This window comes from Cnephaeus nilssonii (genome assembly GCF_951640355.1).
Source record: "Cnephaeus nilssonii genome assembly, chromosome: 12".
NCBI classification, from domain to species: Eukaryota; Metazoa; Chordata; class Mammalia; order Chiroptera; family Vespertilionidae; genus Cnephaeus; species Cnephaeus nilssonii.
In genome coordinates, this window is record NC_137083.1 from 27,781,151 (window position 1) to 27,788,943 (window position 7,793).

General features: G+C 44.9%; 2 protein-coding genes across 5 annotated transcripts in view; one reads left to right on the forward strand and one right to left on the reverse strand.

The window, feature by feature from the left end:
- The window catches only part of ANKIB1 (ankyrin repeat and IBR domain containing 1), a 117,749-nt gene extending 115,255 nt beyond the window's left edge, over positions 1-2,494 (reverse strand). Inside the window, exon 1 of one of the 2 annotated variants that reach the window (XM_079785755.1) lies at positions 2,310-2,494. The gene's annotated coding sequence lies outside the window, so the exon portion shown is untranslated. The remainder of the gene's footprint in view (positions 1-2,309) is intronic. The other variant, XM_079785753.1, reaches the window with a different exon arrangement.
- Positions 2,495-2,953: 459 nt separating this feature from the next.
- The window catches only part of KRIT1 (KRIT1 ankyrin repeat containing), a 38,313-nt gene continuing 33,473 nt past the window's right edge, over positions 2,954-7,793 (forward strand). Inside the window, exon 1 of one of the 3 annotated variants that reach the window (XM_079785757.1) lies at positions 2,954-3,449. The gene's annotated coding sequence lies outside the window, so the exon portion shown is untranslated. The remainder of the gene's footprint in view (positions 3,450-7,793) is intronic. The other 2 variants (XM_079785756.1, XM_079785758.1) reach the window with 2 other exon arrangements.

Below are 7,793 nucleotides of genomic sequence, written 5' to 3' on the forward strand. Positions count from 1 at the left end.
TTAAACTTTTAACTACAAGTAAGTTGTAAACACACGTATTTCACTTTCACAAGTTCAAGTGCAAACCCCAGAAAAGAAAGAAAATCAATTATTCCAAAAGTGGGCAGCACTAAAGAAGTATAAAAGAGTATCTAACAAAACGCTCCCATGTCTCAGCAGTCACCTGTTAGAGCGCACACTTAGGCACAGTCTACTGGGTTTTGGAAACCCTTGGCAATGAAGACTCAAAATTCTCTGCCGAAACCGGTTTGGCTCAGTGGATAGAGCGTCGGCCTGCGGACTCGGGGGTCCCAGGTTAGATTGTGGTCAAGGGCATGTGCCTTGGTTGCGGGCGCGTCCCCAGTGGGGGGTGTGCAGGAGGCAGCTGATCGATGTTTCTCTCTCATCGATGTTTCTAACTCTCTATCCCTCTCTTTTCCTCTCTGTAAAAAATCAATAAAAAAAAAAAAAAAAGACTCAAAATTCTCAGTGCAGTGGGCAAGGAAAAAAGTGTAACATGGAAATATAGTCCTATCTTGCGTACCTTTCGTCCAAGAATAATAGGGCTCAGTAGACTTTTTTAAAAAAGACCTTTCAAGTTATTGTCTACCACCTCACTACAGCACCACGCTTTTTTTTTAACCTGGGTATGCGCCCTGACCTGATGCCTGCGACCCTTCGGTGCACTGGACAACGCTTCAACCAACGGAGCCACACGGACCAGGGCAGCACCACACTCTTATTTGGAAACTGATCAATTTTATGAACGGCACACTTAATAATACACTCAACTCTATACAGTGCTTGGTTTCTGAACCTGGGGAGGATGGGACGCGCCGCGGAGACTCGGAGATTCTGGTCAGTAAAGTACATTTCCAGAGAGACAGCTGGAGCTACATCTCCTGAGCCTACTTCAAACTAAAATCTGTGAACAGTCTGAAGTTACAAATCAAATAACAGTCCCAAGTCCACTGCCTGAAGGAGGTTTTGCAAAGAAACAAAAAAATCATCACTAGACACATCTACCTTTAACAAAATGACAATGTTTTCAGAAACAAACAAAAAACAATGCTAACAGGCAATGTTACAGAAGTTTACAGAACAACAAAAAGTCTGCAATACAGAGTAAAGTTATTCTTAAATGATCATTTGCTTCCTAAGGTGCCTTGAAAAGTATCAAATGCATGAAGGCATGTAAGAGCTATTGTCCAGTCACTGACAGCTTTCAAATTACTTTTAAATCTAATTTCTGCAGTGGCAATTTTAAAAGCCAATCAAATTTTAATGAGAAAAAATGCCTAGTCCAAAATCTGGAAATACAGTTAATTTTTTTTTTTTAACTAAGAAACAGGAAGGTCATAGCACCAAGGTGTGTAACATCTGTAGGTGGTTGATCCAAATGAGTAAAAATTTTTAAAAAGACCTCTCTGGAATTAAAGATTTAAAATAACATCTTATCAAATATATTCTGATACAATCTTTAAAAATCACTTTAGTGGGATTTTTTTTTTTTTTTACCACGAACGAAACAAAACCTTCCAATAGATTTTCACATCATACACACACTTGGTAAATTAAGAACTAAATTCCAAAACACATTGGAAACATCAGACTTTCGTTTTCACATTCACTTATCAGATTTACTCTTAAAGCCCTGATGGAATGGGCCTTTATTTCAATACAAGGTTGTTCAATAGTCCATTCCGTGTGAATCGAGCTCGTGAGACTTAATTCTCAAAACCTCCTTAGGAGATGCTTAATTACAACTCTAGTTCCAATGTCCTGAGACTCAAAACAGCAACGTAGAGAAAACAGCTTACAGGAAGGGAGAGGAATGAAGGTCCAGGACAGAGGCCCGTTCTTTTGTTTTGGTGGCAAAAAAGCTCCAAAAATAAAATCCGCACGAGCCATCGGCCCCTATCCCCGCCCATCCCAGCCCCGCGGAGCCCTTCCATCCACCCGCTCCAGACTCGAGCCCTGGAGGTCCCCAAGCTGTCCCCATCCCCAAGGATGGGCGGGGGAGGCTATGAAGACGGGGGCACGGAAAGGAAAAGGGGGGACACACAGATCCTTTGAGGACAGTGACAAGGAGAGGCATCCAGAACGGGGAGGAGGGGACGCGCCGCGGAGACTCGGAGGCGGGCAAATTCTCTGGGAGAAGAGCCCCGGGGGGCCGACGGGAACGGCGACAGACGGGCCGTCCTCCGCGAGAGCGAGGAGGCGCGCTCGCGGGGAGCCGGGGAGGGCGTGAACTAGGCGGTGCGGAACCAGGAGCCCGAAACGGGCTGAGTTAGCCGCCAGCAGACCCGTGCCGCGACGCGGAGACTTACGGTTATTTCCCAGGCTGAGGGTGAGGGTCGGAAGGACCCCGCAGCTCCGCCACCGCCGCGGCCGCCCCAGCCTCTCCGGCGGAGTCCGTGACCTCAGTTACCCTCCCCGCCCCACCCACCCGGACGGGCGCCCCCTTACTCGCCCGCCCGGGCGCGCCCGCCGGGCGGAGGCTTGCTGGGGCCGAGGGTGCGCGCTGGAGACCCGCGGGAACGCTGCGTGAGCCGGACGCGTGCGCGGAGAGGCTCCGTCAGCAGGCGCCCCCCATCCCTCGCCGGCCGCCGCGCCGCCTTTCTCGCGGGAGGGGAAGAGGGGGCGGTGGCTCTCGCCTCCGCCTCGCGGTCAAGTCCGGCTCATGCTCCAGCCCGGCGCGCGCGCGCGCACAGCCCCAGGCCTCCTCCCGTACCCGCCCCTCGCTCAGCGGCTGGCGCACCCACCGCCGACGCCCGAGCCTCCCGCCGCCAGCCCCACACAGCCCGCAGGCAGCCCCTGCGTGAAGCAGCAGGTAACGGCCGCAGCTCGGTTGCCGACCCGGAAGCTCTTCCGCCGCCACCGCGAGGCTGTCACGGGTGTGAACCCGGAAGCGGTTCCCTCGCCCCGGTAGCAGCGGGATGGAAAGCTAAGGCCTGGGAATATCTGAAAACCCCTAGTTCGGGAGAGGGTGCGGGAGGAGTTTATGATGTTGAAGTGCGAAGAGAGGGAAGGACAATAAGGAGCCCGTGGGCTAGAGGTTCTCCAAGTCCCAGACCTCCGAGCTCTTAGAGGCGCGGGGGGTAGGGAGCGCGGCCGGACACATCCGGCGACTTCGGGGGGCAACCGAGGGTTTTCCTGTCACAGGAAGTGGGGCCCCGGCCGCTAGGAAAGGGAAGGGAAGGAGGGATGAGACCGCGGGGACGGCCCCCCGCCCCCAGGTGACTGTCCCACCCAGGGAAGCGAATGTAGCGGCCCGGGAGGTGCTCGGCCGCCCGCACGGGTGAGACGTGGAGCGGCAAGATCCAGACTCCAGCGAGAAAGCAGAGGTGGGAGGCTGCACTATCTCCACATCTGGTTTCTCCAGGCAAGGAATTCATTTCTCCCTAGTCGCCAGAGCCACTGCTTGGGTGGCAGCTCTTGGAGCAAAGAGGCGTGCACAGCCTTCCCCGGTAATGTGGTAACGTCCCACCCAGGCAGAGTATTGCTTGTTGTCCTTTCTGGGAAACCTGTTCACCGCACGCCATTCCAGCTCGGCTCTCCTCGCTACAGCTCTCCATCTTTTAAAAAAAAGGCTTTTGGCTTTCTTTGTTCGCTTTTTCTCCACGTTGCTTTTAGCTTCACCAGCAGGCTGATCTAGCTGGCCCAGCTCTATCTCACTTCCATTCTCATCTCACTCTTGGAGAATTTATGCGTCTTCACAGTTTCTCCTTTCATCTAGTCTTTCCACGGTTTTGCTGTCCTCATCTTATTTGGAGGAATGTTTTCATAGCAATAGAAAACAACTCATTCCATGATCTTCTTTTTCCCTTAACCCCATGTCCCCCACCCCCTCCCCCCTTACAATTGGGTTATAGAACCACAGTAACAACTAATATATAGCATATTTAGGTATACTAGGGATATCATGCTTTCCCCAAATAAGCTCGTTAAATGTACTTACTGTTCACTGTAGGAATTCACTTGGTTCCCAATTTCACTTAGTTCCTTCTCTGTTAGCCAAATTTAGTACAATTGCCTTCAAAAGCTATTTGAAGATTATTAAATATCTTAAATTGAAGAGTAGAATGCCACTTAAAGAATTCTAAAATTATCAGTGAGGTTTATTGATTGATAAATGACGAATTGGTTGAACGAACAAGAAATCAAGCTGAGTAGAAGAAGCACTAGTGGGTATTTTCTATTCTGCTTTATTATTACTTCCTCTCTTTTTATTGCCATTAACCAATTTTAAGAATGAGGTTTTTATGGTCAAAATTCCTTGTAGGGGAATTCCTGATATTTAGTTCCCATCTCTTCTCTTTAATATTATGATGCTTTAAAATAGTGGATTTGTTTCAAGAGAATGGGGAAGGGGCAAGTAACTTAGCCACTCCACTTGTTTTTTCATTTGTAAAATGGGGATAAAAATAATCCCTACATCATCAGATTTTTTGGGGGGGATAAAATGAGTTAATTTATGGAAGGCACTTAGCACAGTGTCTAGCACAAAATAAGCATTATAGGTGTTAACTATTATTTATATTATTTTAAAAGTATATTAAATTTTATTTAGAAAAATGAAAGCAATAAAAACTTAAAGGCAACTTGATAAAAGTTATTTTGGCTGGTAGGGATAAAAATAAAATGCATTTTATTAGTTATTTTCAATTATGGACAGTAAAGTTTGTGGGTTGCTTTAGTTATTTAAAGGTGGTATGGATTTTGTTGTTTTTGTTTTTGTAATCCTCACCAGATGGTATGTTTTTTTATTGATTGGAGAGAGAGAGAGAAAAACATGGATGTGAGAAACATCAATTGGCTGCCTTCCTTATGCCCCCTGGGCATGTGCCCTGAGCAGGAATCCAGCCTGCCACTTTCCAGTGTATTGGGCAATTCTCCAACCAACTGAGCCACACCAGCCAGGGCTTGACATGGGTTTTTGAAGGTTGAGAAACATTGCTTAAGGATGGAGGAAGGGAGATCTTTCTTTTTGTTCTCAGGAACATCTTACAGATTCCTAAGATAATGTGCTTTTGGGGGAGGGGAGGATGGGGAGGTATTTATGAAGATATATTTTCTGATTATTGGTAATTTCTATTAGCATGTAGTTTGCAAACTGGTAAATAAATCATCCTGTTGACTTCAACTTCCTATACTAAATTTATGATCCCTATATTCACATACTGATTCTTCATTGCAAAAGTCTTTTTAAGTTTGCACTTCTGTCCTCTATTTAGCAGATGTTTCTTATTAAAGACATTGGCATTTTGTTAAATAGGACTGTCTTGCATAGTAGAGAGATGTTAACAAATCTGCCTATTGGGGACTAAATAGCCATTTGTACACCTCCCTTCCCCCAGTCATAGTGACCACTAGAAAGGCCCCTATGCGTGAGCCGGGGCCTTTCTAAATTATATTTTTTAATATAATTTTCTTGATTTCAGAGAGAAAGGGAGAGGAAGAGGGAAAGACAGAAACATCAATGATGAGAGAGAATGATTGATCGGCTGCCCCCTGCACGCCCCACATTGGGGATGGAGCCCACTACCCGGGTATGTGCCCTTACCGGGAATAGAACCATGATCTCCTGGTTCATAGGTCGACGCTCATCAATGAGCCACACCGGCCAGGCCCCTATAGATTTTCAAATGATTTCAATTAGGTACTTTTTTGGGTGGCAGCTCTTTGAACAAAGAGACATGCATGTCCTTTCCCATTAGTGGATGTTATGGGAGGATGTTAATAGGTGATTCTCCAATTGAGAACCACTTCTGCATATTTGTGAGGCATCATTATTTAGGCAGCATATCATCATTTATGTCTAAGCATTTTCCTGAATAGAATGAAGCATATAACAAAATGCCATGTATTTCCTATCCTTAGTAATTTGAACCCTTATTTAAAACTCAGTCTAAGCATATTGCAAACTCGAGTTATAGCTTAATTATTTTTAACTCAAGTTAATCTCCCAGTCCCCTCACATTCTTTTCTGCCTTAGCAGTTTTGCCTTCATATATTAGTAGCTTTTATTCTTTTCCTAACTTGAGCCTTTGTTTCCTTTTTTCATGTCACTGGAAATATGTATATTAAGAATAGTCAAGTATGAATATTTCTTGAAAATCAATTTTTAGAATCTTTTAGGGTTATGTTAACATTAAATGATGTAAAAACAAAATACTATATAACCCTCATGGTAATGTCTTTTATTATATCACATTTGTTTATCTTTTAGAAAAGTGATGAGCATTGATAAAGCATTTTGCTTATAGATATATATTTTTTCTAATATGAGTTGACCAGCACAAGAATTTACTTGCTTTAAATAGTGTTTAGCCTTAGCCAGTTTGGCTCAGTGGATAGAGGGGCTGCCTGCGGACTGAAGGGTCCCAGGTTCGATTCCATTCAAGGGCACATGCCCAGGTTGCTAGCTCGATCCTTAGTGGGGGGCGTGCAGGAGGCAGCCGATCAATGATTCTCTCTCATCATTGATGTTTCTATCTCTCTCTCCCTGTCCCTTCCTCCCTGAAATCAATAAAAAATTATATTTAAATAGTGTTTAGAAACCTAAAAATTACTTTCCTCTTTTAGGTGCTTAATAGAAATAAAACACACAAATGGTTTCTGTAAATGTGCCATATACATTTTGTATACACAATACAATGTCTTTCTTTGGGAGCTTGTAGTCTTTAAGGAGGCATCCATACATATCATAATTTGAGGATCTATTATCTTGGTCATTGTTAATGTGAGGTGAAAAGTAATTGCTACATAGAAATTCTGAGAAGAAAAAGGACTTTTATTTCAATAGTATACGAAGCTCTGTTGCATGAAATGGGGTTTTAAGAATGATCTTATGGAAAAATGAACTGAAAAAAATCCTATGCAATATAGAGTGAGAATGAATGATATGTCTTCAAAATGAATATCGCAATCTTAATGTTTTATTGTAGTTTCTCTGGTGAAATATCTGCATCTAAACAAGTGAAAAATTTTTTAATATATTTTTATTGATTTCAGAGAGGAAGGGAGAGGGAGAGAGGTAGGCTGACACTATCCACTGAGCTAGGGCTAAATAAGTGAAAATTTTTATAACTTAAAATAAAACTAGAGGCCCAGTGCACAAATTCGTGCACCAGTGGGGTCCCTTGGCCTGACCTGCGGGATAGGGCCAAAACAATCTCTCCAACATCCCCTGAGGGGTCCCAGATTGCGAGAGGGCGCAGGCCAGGGAGGGACACAGGAGGTTGGCCAGCTGGGGAGGGACCGCAGGAGGGCTCCAGGGTGTGTCCGGCTCATCTAGCTCAGCGCTCAGTCCTAATCGGCCAGACCCCAGCAGCAAGCTAACCTACCAGTCAGAGCATCTGCCCCCTGGTGGTCAGTGCACATCGTAGCAACTGGTGGACTGGTCAACTGTATGCCCCCCGGTGGTCAGTGCACATCATAGTGACTGGTCAACTGCCTGCCCCCTGGTAGTCAGTGCATGTCTTAGCGAGTGGTTGAACAGCCTTAGCATATCATTAGCATATTACGCTTTGATTGTTTGAATGGATGACCAGATGACCGGACACTTAGCATATTAGACTTTTATTATATAGGATAAACTTTAAGATTATTTAATTACTTGAATAATATTAAATTTTTGTGCAATAATTTTTTAAACAGTCAATGTTTTTTTTTAAGATACATTTTTATTGATTTCAGAGAGGAAGGGAGAGGGAGAGAAAGTTAGAAACATCTATGATGAGAGAGAATCCTTGAGTGGTTGCCTCCTGCACGCCCCCCCACTGGGGATTGAACCCACAACCCGGACATGT